The sequence below is a fragment of the Pseudonaja textilis genome, chromosome 1, assembly GCF_049901715.1.
Source record: "Pseudonaja textilis isolate UNSWEBS1 chromosome 1, rPseTex1.2, whole genome shotgun sequence".
Lineage (NCBI taxonomy): Eukaryota > Metazoa > Chordata > Lepidosauria > Squamata > Elapidae > Pseudonaja > Pseudonaja textilis.
The window spans coordinates 307,922,605-307,939,741 of NC_141990.1; the positions used below are offsets into that span (position 1 = coordinate 307,922,605).

At 39.7% G+C, this 17,137-nt stretch overlaps 1 protein-coding gene and 1 long non-coding RNA gene across 2 annotated transcripts in view; one reads left to right on the forward strand and one right to left on the reverse strand.

Annotated features, from left to right (window-relative positions):
- The window catches only part of LOC148128292 (uncharacterized), a 28,798-nt gene extending 27,681 nt beyond the window's left edge, over positions 1-1,117 (forward strand). The window contains exons 2-3 of the long non-coding RNA XR_015741223.1: positions 297-408; positions 794-1,117. This is a non-coding gene — a long non-coding RNA (uncharacterized LOC148128292). The remainder of the gene's footprint in view (positions 1-296; positions 409-793) is intronic.
- SLC35F4 (solute carrier family 35 member F4) overlaps positions 1-17,137 on the reverse strand; it is a 151,780-nt gene that overhangs the window by 133,119 nt on the left and 1,524 nt on the right. The gene's annotated exons all lie outside the window — the stretch shown is intronic.

The following is a 17,137-nucleotide window of genomic DNA, read 5'->3' on the forward strand; positions in this document are numbered from 1 at the left end:
CTCTTCAAAGTTGACCGCTGAAATTAAGCAGTGGGAAAATGTGTCATTTATATAGTGCATTATTAATCTATGGAGTTTAATTAACACAAGACGTCAAACTTGGATGGTTTTAAAATGGTATTGAACAAGAGTGCCCAACATTTTGAAACATGAGGGGATGGGTGAAGATCACAAAGCAAGCAAGACTGTGTCACATATTAGGCTGGGACTAGGTTTTGGGGAGATCCTTGCTATTTTTTAACTGTCCCGTACCTGTTTTAGCACGTACAGTATATTTTTCATATGTTTTTATTTAGTAATGCTGGGGGGAAATCCTTTTATTTTCAACCATCACAGTCAGGAGGCTCATGGAGAGAAGCAATGAAAGGAGGCGGAAGAACCAAAAATCATCCACCTTAATGTAAAAAGGTAATATGGAAGCAACAGCTAACAAACCGGTATCTCATAATTAAGATGCATCATTCCCATGGTTGGAAGCTTCATCCTCCTCAGTGGAGCTGGGAGATAATGAGATGTGCTGTTGAGATGTTCCTTAAATACAATTTAGGTTCTCCTGTAGGTAGAGCATGTAGACCAGACATGTTTTTCATTGGAAATCAACCTACCTTAAATTCTTTCAATGGGGATCTTTTCTGAAGACCGTCAAAGAAACAAACCGATCTAGTACACTACAAATTAGCTGAGCATAATTAGGATTAAGAACCACTAGAACAAACAACCTCTAGTTTTCTGCATGGTTATTGTGGAATTTTATACAGCATTTTTAACATCAAAATATTTTTTATTCAATCAGCATCCAGGCCAACCAATGGATAAGAAGCACTATTACAATGTTCTTACTTGAACAGAGAATTTTCTTGGACAACAAACATCATCCTGTCATAATAATGATGCTGTGCTCAGAGGTTCCCAGTGCAACTCTTGCCTCAATTTTCTTCAGTTCTGCTTTGCCAGCTAGAGAATTAGATTAACTTTTAATTACTGGAGTATCAAATGGAAATTCTGCTTACTGTGCATGATTTTCACTGTGCATAGAACGTTTATATATTATTTCTTGCATTTCATGTAGTCTTAGCCCCCAATTTACCATCTATGTCCATATAATGTACTGCTTATAATAAAGAGGGATTGAGTCCAACAAAGCTCCTTTCACAATGAAGCACATCAAATTTATTTATTTATATCCCATCTCTTCAAACAGCAACAAAACACCTTCCCATCTTGTTCTTGGAAAGATTTATTTCCTTGATATAGTTCTATTTCCCTTCCCAGTTAATCATCTCTCTACATGATTTACAATACAGCTGTGATGACCCGTAGTCTCTCAAAATACCCAAAACATATATTAAAGTCCAGTAAGGCCTTCAGCTTAACTTCACTGTTTTATTAGGCACAGTTTAAAGTCACAAAAATAAATAATGAGGCAAACAGAAAACCAAAACAAACCGCATTGATGAGAGTTCCGAAGCAAGCCAAGATAACTAATCATAAACTCCAGGAAAATAACTGAGAAAAGTCCATGGGAAGAATGCCAGCAAAGATAAATCTCTTTCAAGGTGAACACTAAATTGACTCCTGCAAATTCTAACTGTGCAGTTGCAAACTTATATACATAGCTCCCACCTGTAAGCCACAAGGAGGATCATGGTAATCTCCTCTTGAGTAGACCTCGCTTTTCCCTGATCCTCTCCTCCCTGCGTGACCTAAGATGGATAGGGGATGGGCCTGGATCTTCCTCTGACTGCTCAGCCGGCCTCAGCCCTTCCCCAGCCTCCTCCACCACCTCTGGAGCCACACTCCCACTCCCTGTTGGCTGTTCCTCCTCTTCCTCAGAATCAGTCTCCACCAGGGGCATGACAACAGCTATTAAAATGTAGTAATAAAAATTATATGTATATGCTTCTAACCATTTTTACGATGGAACAGTTTGAAACAAATCCAAGAATCTCTTCCTTTTTTTGTCAATTTCTTTCTTTTTTAAAGATTCCTTTAATTTGTTTTTAGCTGACTTTTGAAGGGTCAGACGTGCAGCTGAAAAACAGCCTACAGAACCAGTGAAAATAAACAAATCTGAGAAGATGAAAGATGGCTTCCTGTCGAGTCCAAACAATGAAAATGTGAGAAGAGACAATAAAATGGAAATGCAGTTGTGCTACAAGCAGAAGAAGGACTAAATAAACATATCTGCAGATATGGTAGAATTCACTATCACTTTCAGTGAAAAATGAGGAAATTTATAGCAATACTAGAAGAGAAGATACACTGGACCAGGCAAAGGGTCCATTTTCATTCAGCAAGTTACAAATAAACATTTAGTAAGTGGGGATTTGGGTTGAGGCCCCTTTCCATATGCCAAGGCTCTCCAGATCTGAGATTAGCACCAGATTCCTGAGTTCTAACACACAATGAAACTTGTATAGGTCTTGGTAAAGTCCTCAATATTCTTGCCTTCTTCTGAAACCCTTTCCTGTGTCCTTCTTGGTTGCTGAGGATAGTGGAACAAAAGTGAGAATAGTTATACATATTGACAAAAAAAATCAGAAAATAAAATATAAGCTGAATAGTCAAGACCTTGTTGATGATCCAAACTCTGTCAAGGATCTTGGAGTATTCATCTCTAATGATCTAAGTACTAGAGCCCACTGTAACAACATAGCCAAAAAGGCATTAAGAGTTGTTAACCTAATCCTATGTAGCTTTTTCTCTGGAAATATCACATTACTAACTGGAACATACAAAACATTTGCTAGACCTATACTTGAATACAGCTCATCAGTCTGGAACCCACATCACATATCTGATATTAACACAGTTGAGAGAGTCCAGAAATATTTCACAAGAAGAGTTCTCCACTCCTCTACTCATTGCAGAATACCTTATGCCACCAGACTTGAAACTCTAGACCTAGAAAACCTAGAACTACGCCGCCTTCAGTCCAATCTAGGTATAGTATATAAAATCATACATTACAATGTCCTACCTGTCAATGAATACTTCAGCTTCAACCATAACAACACAAGAGCACACAATAGATACAAACTCAAGGTTAATCACACCAAACTTGATTGCAGGAAATACGACTTCAGCAACAGAGTGGTCAATGTCTGGACTACTCTACTTGACTCTGTGGTTTCTTCCCCAAACCCCAAAAACTTTAACCTTAGACTGTCTACTATTGACCTCACCCCTTTCCTAAGAGCTCTGTGCATAAGCACACCAATCATGCTTACTGTCCCTGTCCTATTGTTTCTTTTTTTTTATTTTACTTATACGTATTCATCTCATGTATTCATCACTATGTTTATACTTATACCTGTTATCTTGTAAGCGATTGACAAACCAAATAAAATAAATAAATAAATAATTACAGATTCACTACCATTCTCCTGTTAAATCACACAAAGATCTAATGCACGGTTCAAAGGTGGTGGACTTCAAAATTTTTAGCAAAGGGTACTCTGCCTGGTTGCTGGGTGGGAGTGGCCTAGTTGGCCTTCTGCACCATGGTGGTGGTAGTGGGAATTTTGCCCTCCCCAGGCTCCAAAGGCTTTTCTCAAGCCTCCAAGAGGGTGAAACAGCCTCCCCAGGCTCCGGAGTCTCTCTAGAAGCCAGAAACAGGTCCATTTCTGGACGTCCCGAACTTCCAAGAGACCCCATTTTTCACCCTCCTCAAGCCTCTGCGCATGCCCTGCACTTATCTGTATCCAAAACAGGCAGTGTGGGGACTCCTGGGAGGGGCAGGGTGGGTGGGCCAGCCAGGAGTGGGATTTGGGGATTCTCCGCACTGCACAGAATCTTAGCTAGGGGCTCTCCCGAATCCCTGCGAACGCCCAGCAGCCAACCCCTGAAGGTATTTGAATAGTATTGCCATGAGGACATACAAGTAGTGGCCCCAAACTGCTGAACAGCACCTGAAGGGCAAAGCATATGAACCTCCTAGGTCCCAGTGTAATTCTACTCACTATATCACTCTGCCAATCAGTGGGGATTAGCTAAACAGAAGGTCTGACTTCAAGGGTCAATACAGCCCTTATTTTCAGGTCATTATAGAGCGTCTCTGTAGTGACTCTCAGTCATCCAGGTTATGGTTGTCCCAAAGGTCCTTTTTCAAGAGGCAACTGGATTTTCTTTGTTTTTCCTTAAAGAGGTTCCACTTCTCATACAAGAAGCTCTTTCGGTTCTCCTTCAATTCTCATCCAAGTACTGAAGAAGGCTCTTGCAAGAGAAGCCTCTTCAAAGAAAAACAAAGTCCAGTTGCCTCCCGAAAGAGTACTTTGGGGACAGTCATTTTAGAGAAGTTTTAAGAGTCTAAGTTTAATTTTAAAGTTAGGCTTCACTGAGCGAACTGGTAGCAAAGACTTTTTTTGCTTATTTTAAAAATAGCAAGCCAATCCTGCTGCTTTTGAGGCGCTTCCTATTTATTTTGTAGAAAGGAATCCTGGATACCTGCTCCCAAATCCTACCCTCAGGTGCCACCAGTCACACTTTATTGTGGTTAACTTGAATTGTCCTGCTGGCAACTGTTTAAATAGAAGTAGGGAGGTCTGACTCAGCAGGAGTCTTATACAGGAAATCCTTGATTTGCTATTATTGCTTTAACAACTATTTGAAGTTACAAGGGTGCTGAAAAAGTGACTTAACACCAGTCCTCAGATAGACAAGCATCTCATAGGTAGTCACACCTTCAAAATTTAAGCGCTTGGCAACAGGCATGCATTTAAAATGGTTGCAACATCCTAGGTCATATGAAAGTCATTTGGGACCTTCTCAGAGGGCTTCCAACAAGCAAAGCCAATGGGAGAAACCAGATTTGCTAAGCAAACATGTGATTTGCTTAACGACCATGGCAAAAAGGTCATAAAATTGGTCACAATTCTATCACTTAACCACAGGCTTAGGGATAGACATTCCTGCCGCAGTTGTGGTCATAAGTCAAGTGGCTTGAATTCAGAACTGGGCGGGCAATTCTGCAACCTCTCAGATGGTCTGTACCTTACAAGGGCTGTTCATCCGACTTTTCCCAGGCTCCCGATTAGAAAATGTATTCTTCCTGATCTAAATTCACCCTTTTATTTGGGATATACAGTACTGTGTACCTCTTTTCTGCATTGGAGTTTGCTGGTTGGTGCATGAGAGGTTTGTGTCCCAAAAGCCTTCGTCTGCAAACTTTGTATATTTTTTAAAAAGTAATGCATTTGGCTCATTATCACAAGCAATTTGCTAAATCAGCACAAAAAGTCCCAGCTGCAAGTAGCAAGCTAAATAATAGAAAACAAAAGGCTTGTTATGACTTACCTAAATGCTCCAGATACAGGGAAAAAATGTGGCTTAACTAATGTGTGAGTGTTAGTGTGTGTGAGAGAGAGAAAAAGAGAGAGAGAGGGAGGGAGGGGAGGAGGGAGAGAGAGAGAAAAAGAGAGATCCTTATAACATTAGTCTGAAATCTTAGCAGTTGTTGTTCCATTAGCCAATAAGTGCCTTTGACAAATTAACATGATACTTGAAGGCATCTTACTATCCTAGATAAATCAAAGAATAATAAGAGTATTGAGGCATTATTTATTTAGATGTATGAGACATCAAATGAAGAGATACTAAATATTCTTTGAAGAAGTAAAGAATTGTAGGTGTTTTCAGGTATGTGTCGATATAATTTTCTTGGCAGAAATATCAAATTATAGGCCCCAAGAACTTTTTTTTTAACTTCTCAGCCTAAGCTATTAACTTCCAAGGGGTTTCTCACCGAAATACTAGTCAGGACCAAGTTGCTTAGCTTTTTGGAGATCAGATTGCACTACCACATATCACAGACTAGCAAATTTGTTAGTTTGTAGATCCCCGTTTATTTCAGGCAGTGCATGGAACATCTAGGAACCAGGGTAAACATGCAATTGTCTATGTGGGGGAAATCCCTCTTTAGGAGAGAAACTTCCCAAAAGAACTTATAAAACAGTTTTACTGAGATGCTGATGAGTTCCCTGTGGATTGTGTTTATGGGATTCAAGTCTATCTCCTATTTCTTCTTCTTCCCAGTGCCTTGTACCGTGAAGGAAAGACAAAATGAAATACATGGACAGTCTTTGTCCAGCACCCATAATACAAAGCAGAGAGGAGAAAAGGAAAAGCAAGGCAGTGGAAAGAAATCTGTACTAAAAGCTTCTCAGAGCAAGAACAGGAAACAACTTACTGAACCTGAATCTTCCATCCATTAATTTTATACATAAAAGATTAGTGACTTTTGAACTTGGCTTCACTCAACATGCTTCACTGGCTTGTTGAAGATCTAACTGTTATTTTCATGCAACATACTAAACTTGGCTGGTTTTAATCTTGGCTAGATTTGCTTTATTTTGAATATGAGGCCTGAATTACAAATATGCAAATGACAACAAAACTGTAGCAAAGAAATTGGAAAACATAAACTCTTTGCTGTCATTTAGTGGTCAACCAGCAGGGAATAGAGTAGAGTAGAGTAGAGTAGAGTAGAGTAGAGTAGAAGTAGAGTAGAGTAGAACAGAACAGAACAGAACAGAACAGAACAGAACAGAACAGAATAGAATAGAATAGAATAGAATAGAATAGAATAGAATAGAAATCTGGAAGAGATTTTGGAGGTATTCTAGTTCAGCCTCCTGCTCAAGCAGGAGTACTTATACTATTTCACACAGGTGACTGTCCAGTCTTTTCTTAAAAACCTCCAGTGATGAAGTACCTACAATATCTGAAGGCAAGTTGTCCTCACTGTTAGGAAGTTTCTCCTAATTCCAGGTTGCTTCTCTCTCTTTAATTAGTTTCCAACCATTGTTTCTTGTCCTGCCCTCTGGTACTATGGAAAATAAATTGACCCCTTCCTCTGTGATGGCATGATTGAAGCTCCTTCTGCTTTATTTTCTTCTTTTTTTAATGTGCATTAATCATTTTAAATTTTAGGAAAGCAGATTGCAGCCAAAGGTTTGAAATAAAATCCTAATGTTAACACCTAATTAAACCATGCATGAATTGGGGAAATGATTAACTAGATGTTAAAGCTGGATACACATAAATACAGGTAGTTCTCCACTTACAACAGTTCATTCAGTGACCATTCGAAATTACAGTGGCACTGAAAAAAGTGACTTATGAATGTTTTTCACACTTATGACCGACCGCTGCAGCATTCCTGTAGTCATAAATCATATATTTCCATTGTCGTGCCATTGTAATTTTGGTCACTAAATGTACTAAATGTTGTAAATCAAGGACTACCTGTATTATGAAGATAAGAAAGAAAATTGATTTTGCATTCATTAATGTAGAAACAAGCATGATAAACTGGCTGGCCTTGAATATTTCCTATTTTGAAATATGAACCCTTGTCCAAAAATGAAAAGAGATTGGAACATAACATCATAAAACAATAAGAACCCAGGAGAGAGGAAGACAAAACAGCAACAAACTACTGAATAACAATTTCATTCAAACCCTGAAGAACCCTGCTTGATTCTTTAAGCCAGGATCGAAAAGAAAACCAAGTTATTCTTGAAACATGTATGGCAATGAGCATTCTGTTACCTCGATCTCCCCCACTAAAATGGTCATGTTTCTTGTTTCACCTCAGAAAGTCAAAGCATCCAAGACAGAGTCATCACCGAACTGAATAATTCAGCAGCTTCAGAAGATCAGAGAAGCAATGTGAGATGATAGGACACAGAAAAGACAAATTTCTAGTGTCTAGCTGAAGTCTATCAAAATTCCAACCAATCACTGAAACATTATCCAGTGTATAAGCTAATTTAATTCAATCAAATCAACATAAATTGAGGGAACTAATCACATTTTTTTTTCAATGGTGCATGACCATGTTTTAAAAAAAGAACAGTTCCCATCCTCATTTTTTAATATAGTACTGGCTTCTTTTAAACGTCATGTTTTAAAGATATGATCACTGGAACTTTCTAGTGGATTAAAAACAATTCAACTGATTAATGAATGACCAAATGAACTTACTAGATTTTGAAAAAATAGTGTGAGAAGAAAAGGAAATGTTTTGTTACAAAACTGTCAAAACTGTCAAAACAGTGAAACTCTTCTTAATGAAACTGCTGGAAAATAAAGATTTTATTCCTGGAATAAAAGATTAGAAGAAAAGCTGCATGTCACAGAAAGGGTAATACTGACATTATTTAAAGAGTGCTACAGGAATCTAGATGTCCTGAATCTTTTGAATGAAATAGGAAAAATGCTTCTCTGTATGCATTGTTTTTTTTTCTCTGAGACTATTATTTGTTTCTGGTGACTGCCTTCTGGAATTTCAATGTGCAAATTTCAATGTGCAAATTTGAATTTCACTTATGATCTCAAAATAACATTCAAGACAATCACCCATCTCCAATTAAAATAGAAAGTCGCTTCCCCAGCAGTCTCCTCCAGATATCTGGGATTACAAATCTTATCATTTTTGGTTCACATGGTCTATGGTTAACTTTAGTACAATCCAACCAGGTGTACCATGTTGATAAATGCTTATTTAAAATTATGCTTTCCTTTTTTTTCCCCCATAATCATTCATCCCTTGAGACTAAAAACCCATATTTCCAAGTTCTTTCATGGTGCTTATAATTTAGAAAATAATCACCTGATGCTTCTTTGAAAAAAAAATGTGTAGAAAAAAGATTTTAATGGTGCTGAGAATTTTTTGATGTTGTCCATAGTTAGATATGTCACTGGAAGTACAGTAAGTTACATTCCTCCATCCAACCCCATATTCCACTCATCTGCTCGGAAAACGTCACCTAGAAAACTCTGTTTTGATGGCCTCAGAAGATATGAGAAGACAAAAACACCTCTATTCCTGCTCAGATTAATTCCACCTGAGCATCTTTCTTCCCAAAATAATATTGTCAATAGTTTGGGTATCTTTGCTTCCTTTTCTTTGCCATTTTAACTTTGTCTATTAAATTATAGCTGCATTTGGCAGTGTACAAAGTAAATATATCGATAACCTTTTAGTGCACATGTTAAAATGTTTGTGGATTGATTCTTATGCCATCAACATAATTGCTGCTTGTTGGATGTACAAAAGTCCCCCTTGAAAAATCTTTGGCTACTTTTATCTATGGAGATTCTCAATCATCCAGGTCAAGGTTGACCCAAAGGAGCTTTTCCAAAAGACAAGTGGACTTTCTTGGCTTTTTCACTGAAAATGTTTCACTTCTCATCCAAGAAGGTTCTTCAGTTCTGCACTGAAGAAGCTTCTTGGATGAGAAGCGAAACATTTTTCAAGGGAAAAAACAAGAAAATCCAGTTGCCTTTGGAAAGGCATCTTAGGAACTTAGGATATATTACAATTGTATTCACTCTGCATATCACAGTAGAATTTGTATTTCTTTGCAAAGTTCCTAAGGAAACAGATCCATAACTAATTGAAACAGGAGTAGCAGAATATTACAATCAGCAGGAATAAGATATTTTCCCTGTATCAATATCTTAATTATTTATCAATGATCTGAAATCAGGCAGAAGCACTAAGGTGACCCAAGATAGCATCAAACAATAAGATAATGAGAACAAAGCAGGGCATGTTGACAAACAAATTCATCTAAAATATGAAAAAAGGAAACAAAATGACAAATGAGATTCTGTATAAATATAGAAGTAGGACATGCTGGAGCAAAAAATCTCAAATCCAAAACAGAATCTAATTACACAGGCGGACGCAATATCAGAGTATAAACTGGCAGTGACATAGGAAGAATGAGAAAAACAGATGACCTACGAAGTGGAAAATCTGGTGAGTCCACCAACTGAGTTATTTACTTGCTTTAACAGTATGTAATTATCTCAAATAGGAATTCAAGGTGAAACATTCAACGACAAAAAAATATTTAAAAATATCCATCTATTTAAGCCAAGAACCTTGAAAACACTTTCAGTAAAAGATTAAGCTATCTATGACCATATGGATATTATATATTATCTATCACTATATTTTATCAGAGAAACTGTTAAAAAATAAAATGGTAGGAGGGCCAATATAAAGGAAGACCTTTCTTCCGCAGATGAAAAACACGCTTCTCTCACTAATAGAATATAAAGAACAATATCTCCAGCAGAACTCGATCCAGATTAAGGAAAGATACACTTTTAGGTATTTCAGATACAGTTGTCTAGCACCGATGATGTTAGCTAGTTTGGGTAATGAAACATCTACAAGAAAACAGCCAAGCTCTGGGAGTGCCAAAGACCTCTCATTTCAATTCTAAGCTACAAATAGTCTCCTTTATTGGTCAGTTACAGTTGCAGTCTGAGCGTGCAACAGCTGCTTTTAGGTGATTCATACCCAAAGTGAAACATGAGGGCTTCGGATATTTTGACATGTACTGCAAATTGGCTGGGGAATTCTGGGAGCTGAAGTCCACATATCTTCCAGCTGCCAATGTTGAGAAACACTGTTGGATACAGCATCAAAAAGAGCTATTTTGGTCTGGAATAGAACAAAATGTTGCCCGTGGGGAGGAGAGAAAAACCCAACCACATTGGGGGATGAAGGGAGAAAAGGGAAGGGAAGGAAGACCCAGAGAAGATGAGGAAAGAGGGATACTCCATACAGGGAAGTGTTGAGAGGAAGAGGGGAGAATGAAGGAGGAGGGAACCTACCCAAAAACTAATACAAAAACCACTCTAAGATCAATAAAGGAGAATATTTGTAGCTCAGGGTTGAAATGAGGAGTCTTTGGTGCTCCCTGAGCTTGGTTTTCTTGCATATGTTTCATTACCCAAACTAGGTGGCATCTTCAGTGCTTCAATCCTCTTGATTTTTTTTTCCTTCAAAACTAAGGACAGCTAAAATACTATTTGTTTTGTTTCTGCTCTACTGGGGCCAAACAGATGGTGCAGCAAAACTCTCAGGACATGCTGGTTTATTCCAGGTTTCAAACAAAACCTACTGTCTGTTTTATGCATATCCCTACTGAGAGCCATTCGGTTTGGAGACTGCCAAGATGGAAGGTTGAACTTTCTGCCTGAAATTGATGGGCCATTACCAAGCTGCCATCCTCCCGCTATTACCAAGCTGCCTTCTCCTTCTAGCAAAGGAGAAATGTTGACAATTTTTCCAGTAACTGGAAGCTTAAAAGCTCGGGCAGCTTTTTCATGAATTACACATTGGCAAATTCTATGCCCATTCCTTCTCAAATTTGTCTGGAGTTTGGGATGAGGTGGTGATAAGTCTCTGTTCAGGTGGAACATCTAAAAGATGTGGGTCAGTTTAAAAGAGGTTTTTGGGAAGTGACTGCTAGATTTGTGCTCTTTCCTGCAGACTTCTTTTTTTTAGAAGTTACATCCTCTTGCACTCCGAGAATCTACTTTAAAGGCCCAAAGTTAGGAGGAGGGGGAAGAAATAGGAGGTTCTCAGACTGCCTTAGATAATTGTTTCCTATAGATTTTTGCCTATTTGCCACAACAACAGTCCAGTCTTAAATGCCACCTTCACCATCTGAAAAAGACATAGACATTTCACTACTGTTGGAAGGAAAATTAGGTCCATTTAGAGTCAGGTTTGAAAGAATGCTTGTGTCAGCTTTGAAATTCAGCTGCCACATTTTTTTTTTTTTAGAGAGTTAGAGGAGTTGAAAAGTTCAAGGTTATTCTGTATATAGTATTAAGAATTTCCAGTTGCAGTTAATTGGTTCTCGTGACTTATGAAGTGTAGAAGTGGGAGGAGAGAACGGAAGAGAGAAGGTGGATTCTGTGTAACGCACGAAAAAACTTTCACTTGGGAAATTGCTTTTGACATGCCAGATCTGTTTCTAATAAATCAATTGGAGAGATAACGTCTCAGAGTGATTGATATCATGGATACTTTCTGGATTCCTTACAGCTTGCTTGAAGGGGCAATTTTTATTTCGGAAAGCACAGTACACACAAAGAATCAGATCAGCCATTCGGAGGTGGCCAGGGCTTCCCTGGGTAGTTTCTTTTAGAGGAAATGTCTTTGTTCTTTGAAAGCAAGCAGAAACAACCCGCTTTCTAGGAATACTTACAAAGTGTAATTGACCGGTTCTCCTAAAGGGAATGCTGTAGTAGGCATCCCACTGAGCTGCCGTCTCCCACTTAATTAGCATTACAGATGAAGGTAGCAATCTTGTGGAGGAAAGGACCTGCTTTTTATTAATGGAAGAATCTCTGGCATTCTGAATGGAATGATTACCTGCATAGGCTGTTGAACCTTTTATCAACTTTAACCTTTGGTTCAAGCCTGTTACCTTTTGCTAGAAATGTCATTTCTAACTTTTTGCTCCAGAAACGGCTGCAGGTTTAAATGACAGGGAACAAAAGGAAGGTTTTAATGGCAAAAAAGGTTTGAGTTCCTTTCAACACTACCTTTTTTCATCCTTGCTTAATTTACTGAAAACAAACTTTACTGATCATACAGAGAATTATCAGGGGACTGGAGGCTAAAACATATAAAGAACAGTTACTGGAATTGGATATGTCTACTTTAATGAAAAGAAGGACTAGGGAGTGACATGGTAGCATTGTTCTGATATCTCAGGGACTGTGACAAAGAAGAGGGAGCCAAGCTATTCTCCAAAGCACCCGAGGGCAGGGCAAGAAGCAATGGGTGGAAACTAATCAAGGAGAGAAGCAACTTAGAACTAAGGAGACATTTCCTGACAGTTAAAACAATTAATCTGTGGAACAACTTGCCTCCAGAAGTTATAAATGCTCCAACACTGGAGGTTTTTAAGAAGACATTGGACAACCATTTTTCTGAAATGATATAGGGTTCCTGTCTAAGCAGGGGGTTGGACTAGAAGACCTCCAAGGTCCCTTCCAAGTCTGTTATTCTGTTCTGTTCCTTTCTTTTCTTTCTACAGAGTTTAAATACTCATTGAAAAACAAAAACAAAAGAAGCCCAATCTTTTGCGATTTCCCCCTCCTCATTCCTCCCACCCCCCATCTGACCAAATGAAGTTCTGTTTTTGCCCTGGAAGTGACTTAAATCGGCATATGTTTAAGGTTAATGCCCAGGGCTATCACAGTCTGTGCAAGTAGAAAATCACGCTGAAACAATAAAAACTGCATTGGGTCATTTCGCAACAACGTACAAAAAGAAATCTCTTTTAATTAGACGCATGCTGTTTCTGTCTTTAAAAATACAACCCCAAAAAAAACAACCAGCAGCAGGTCATCTGATGTTTCCTGGTCAGATAAAGGGCTGCTGTCCTCAGTAGACTGGCCTGCTCCAATTGCCACTGGGCGCCAGCATTAATTGAAAGTTTCCAACGCAGAAATATTCTATTTCAACAAAACCATTTGCTTGCCTTCTGGCTCATAGAAGAGTTCTCTAGAAGACAAGCACACACACACACAAGCAAGCCACAGTCATTCACTTGCTGATGAATGATCTAACACTAATCTAAATGCAGGATGGAAAACTGAATCCTATAAGGGTAAAACTTCCATGCAATTCCTTGATGAGGCTGGACCAGAATATATTTTTTTCTCCAACATCTAGCACCCAGATAAGCAGGGATTAACCCCAGACAAACAATCAAGCAGAAACAAATACCCCAACCAAGGAAGTAGCAAGGGGAAACATACCCATCTCTGCAAGAAAACCACCAAATCAAGGAGCACCAAGTTCAACCTCGAGCTGCAGATCTGTTAAAGGAATAGATATTTTATCTGGACTGTTTAGCTCAGTACTGCTTACAATTGATGGCAAACCTAGGACCCATCTGTCAAAAGTGACAGGCCACAATGCTTTGGATGACACACCAATGTCCACCAACACCTGACAACAACTATTCTCAAAAGCACACCTGCCATAATTTTTAGAGGCTGCAGAGGCCATGTAAAAATTAGAACTGCTCTAATACAGCCTCCAAAGTTCAGAAAAATCACAGGAGAAAGGGGACTGGCTGTGCTTTTGTGAAGTTTTCAGAGACTGCAGAAGACCGTTCTCTGAAGCCGCTTCAAGAATGAAGGCCTTTTGCCACCTGGAGCAACCCTGCGTAGGCTTCGGGAGGCTGACAAGTCATCTACCTGAGGAGCACTGGACTGCAAGGTCAGTATTTTTATCCCCAACCTTCACCATCATAAAGACAGCTACTTCTCGTGTCAGGCTTCCCAGGGGAGACCCGGCAGTATGTCAGAGATCTAACACACGAGAGCTTAACTGAACTCCTTGCCTAGATTTAGCAAAAGGTCCACAGACACAGCTTGGCTAGATTAAATCTTCATGTCCTTTAATAACTCTTTTCTGCCACCAGCAAACAAGTGCAGTTTGCAAAGTTGTAACCTCCACCCATCCATAATTGCCTCTGTCATTACATTCTGGACCAACTGAAGGTTGTAGATTGTTGTAGTTCTCTGGCAGCAGGTGTGGATGGCTGAGGTCTCGGAGAGTGAGGACTCAGATGAGGGGCCCGTGTGTGATGCAGGGATGGGGCCAGGACCATCAGGGAGTGGAATGCCGCCTTTGGAGATTGTGGAGGTTGGCAGCAGTGATGAAGAGGTCCCCGAGCAGCCTTTGTGCGTGCACGCAGGGCTGCTCAAAGGAAAGAGCGGCTGCAGCAGCACAGGTGACTTAGGAATAAGGCTGCAAGGTAATGGCCCCTCCCTTAAGAGATAAAAACCAGCTGAGAAACCGAAGTTCTTTGCAGGAAGCAAAGAAGCTTTTGCACTCAAGCCTGGTGGATGTTTGGTATATCTTGGTTGGTGTTTGGAGACTCTTTGTGTTTGAAATATTTCTTAGTAACTTTATCTAGAGTTCTTGGCAGCCTTGCACAACCTTGGCAAAGCTTGTTCTTATCAGAGATAATTAGTTTGAAACAGCCTTTTAGTGAAGGAATGGAATTCGTAAAGAATCATTAAAAGGTTTTGCTCTGTTACCTCTGTTTCGTCTTTGTTTCCTTGGAACAAGGTTTGGGTCAGAACATAGATATTCTTTAAGGACAGCCCTATGTAGAGCATATTGAAATAATCTACTCAAAAGGTGGCCAAGGCTTGAGTGACCACGCAAATGCCTCCTGACCTAGGAAGGAGCGCAATTGGTGCACAACATGGAAGTTGTGCAAAAAAGGGTCATGGCTACTACCATGGCTACCAGTAAGATGCCCCAAATGCATGCTAGTCCTGTTGTTTCCATCCAGAATTAAGGATGGAAAAAAACCTCCAGTATTAGGAAGCCCTACTATTCTGTCCTTTGATTCACTTGCTGAATATAAACACAGATAGAATAACTCTACAAACTCTTCCATACAATGTTTCTTTTATTGGATTATATTAGGTATCCTCAAGGTAACTCACAGTTATGTCGAGATGCATCTCATGTCCAATTCCTTGCATAGTTGAAATCATAGTAAAAGAAGGTTATCTCCTAACCCATCTCGTAGCGATAGAAAGAAGCTGCCATGAGTTAGAGAGTTCAGGCAAAAGTAAGGGAAACTCTCCCAACCCATCGAGGGTCAAATTAGTGATCAATTGGGATTACAGATGCGGCCATTTGACCTGGACTACATTTCCCAGGATACCTTTAACTACATTTACCATGATGCCTTCCCTTAAGGGGACAGCTCATAATTCCTAAGTAACTATCCAATTCCCATAGACTGGCTGGGACAGCACACTGTTCATCCATATTCAGACACACACACCCCATCAACAGCTTCCAGTCAATGACACTTGTGGCCAGACAGTGGTGGAGACATACAGCTGAGTGTCAACAGCATACAGGTAGTCCCCAGCTTACAACAGTTCATTTAGTGACCGTTCAAAGTTACGACACTGAAAAAAGTGACTTATGACCATTTTTCAAACTTATGACTGGCGCGGCATGCCCATGGTCATGAGTTTTATATTCAGTTGCTTGACAAATGACTCTCATTTATGATGGTTGCAGTGTCCCTTTTGTGACCTTCTGAAAGCAAAGTCAAAGGGAAAGCCAGATTCACTTAACAACCGTGTTACTAATTTAACAACAGCAGTGATTCACTTAACAAATATGGCAAGAAAAGTCGTAAAACAAGACAAAAGTCACTTAACAAATTTCTCACTTAGCAACATACATTTTGAGCTGAATTGTGATCATAAGCTGAGGACTACCTGCATTGATCATATCTGCCAGCACCACTAGGTAGATGAGTCCAGGAAATCAACTCAACAGCAAAGCTAAAACGACTTTGTTGAGACCGACTGTAACAATGACTTGCAAGTCTGATTGTGCTAAACCCCCTTTATTATACGCCAGCGAATCGGGGTGTGTGTGTGTGTGTGTGTTAGGAGTGTCTGCTTGAGCTGCCTCTGAATGTTACTCTGGACTTTAAAAATGCTCCAGCCCTTTTTGTGTAGGAAGTGGTTTTTGCATTATTTCCATCAAAATCTTCTTCCTTATTCCCTACAATGCTTCATTTCATACCATCAAATAATCCCATCCCAACTAATAGCCAATTTGGTCTAGCGGTTAAGATACTAGGCTAGAAACCGGGAGGTTGTGAGTTCACATCCTGCCTTTAGCCATAAAAGCCAGCTAGTGCAGGGGTCTCCAACCTTGGCCACTTTAAGACTTGTGGACTTCAACTCCCGAGGTCCCCAAGTCTTAAAGTAGCCAAGGCTGGGGAGACCCCTGAGCTAGTGGACCTCAGGCCAGTCACTCTCTCTCAGCCCCAACCCACCTCCCAGTGTTGTTGTGGGAAAATAGGAGGAGGAAGGTGTGTTGGATATGTTTGCCCCATTGAGTTATAAATTGGGTGGTACAAATGCTTAAATCAAACAGGCCACCTGGAAATATTTGAAATATGCATAGGAAGGCTGCATTGCTGCAAACTTAAGAAGCCACATAAGATGAATACTTTGGCCACAATCCAAGAAAAGGCTTGGCAGAACTGGTGGGAAAGGAGGACCAAGGCTCTTATTGCCTCTGCATGTGATTTGTTCCATTTAACAGCCAGTGGCAAACGGTCAGAAATAAACTGTTCTCAGCCTCTGTGAATCAGTCTTCCTTCAAGCCATCAAACAGAGTGGCGGTTTGCTCCATGTGCTGTTCATGCTTGCATACTTTGTAGGGACAACTTCATTTTGTTTTTGAAACTCAGACGGGTTTTCAAACAAGGGGGCCAATGGACCTTGTCTTTTCTCCTTCTATGAATCACTT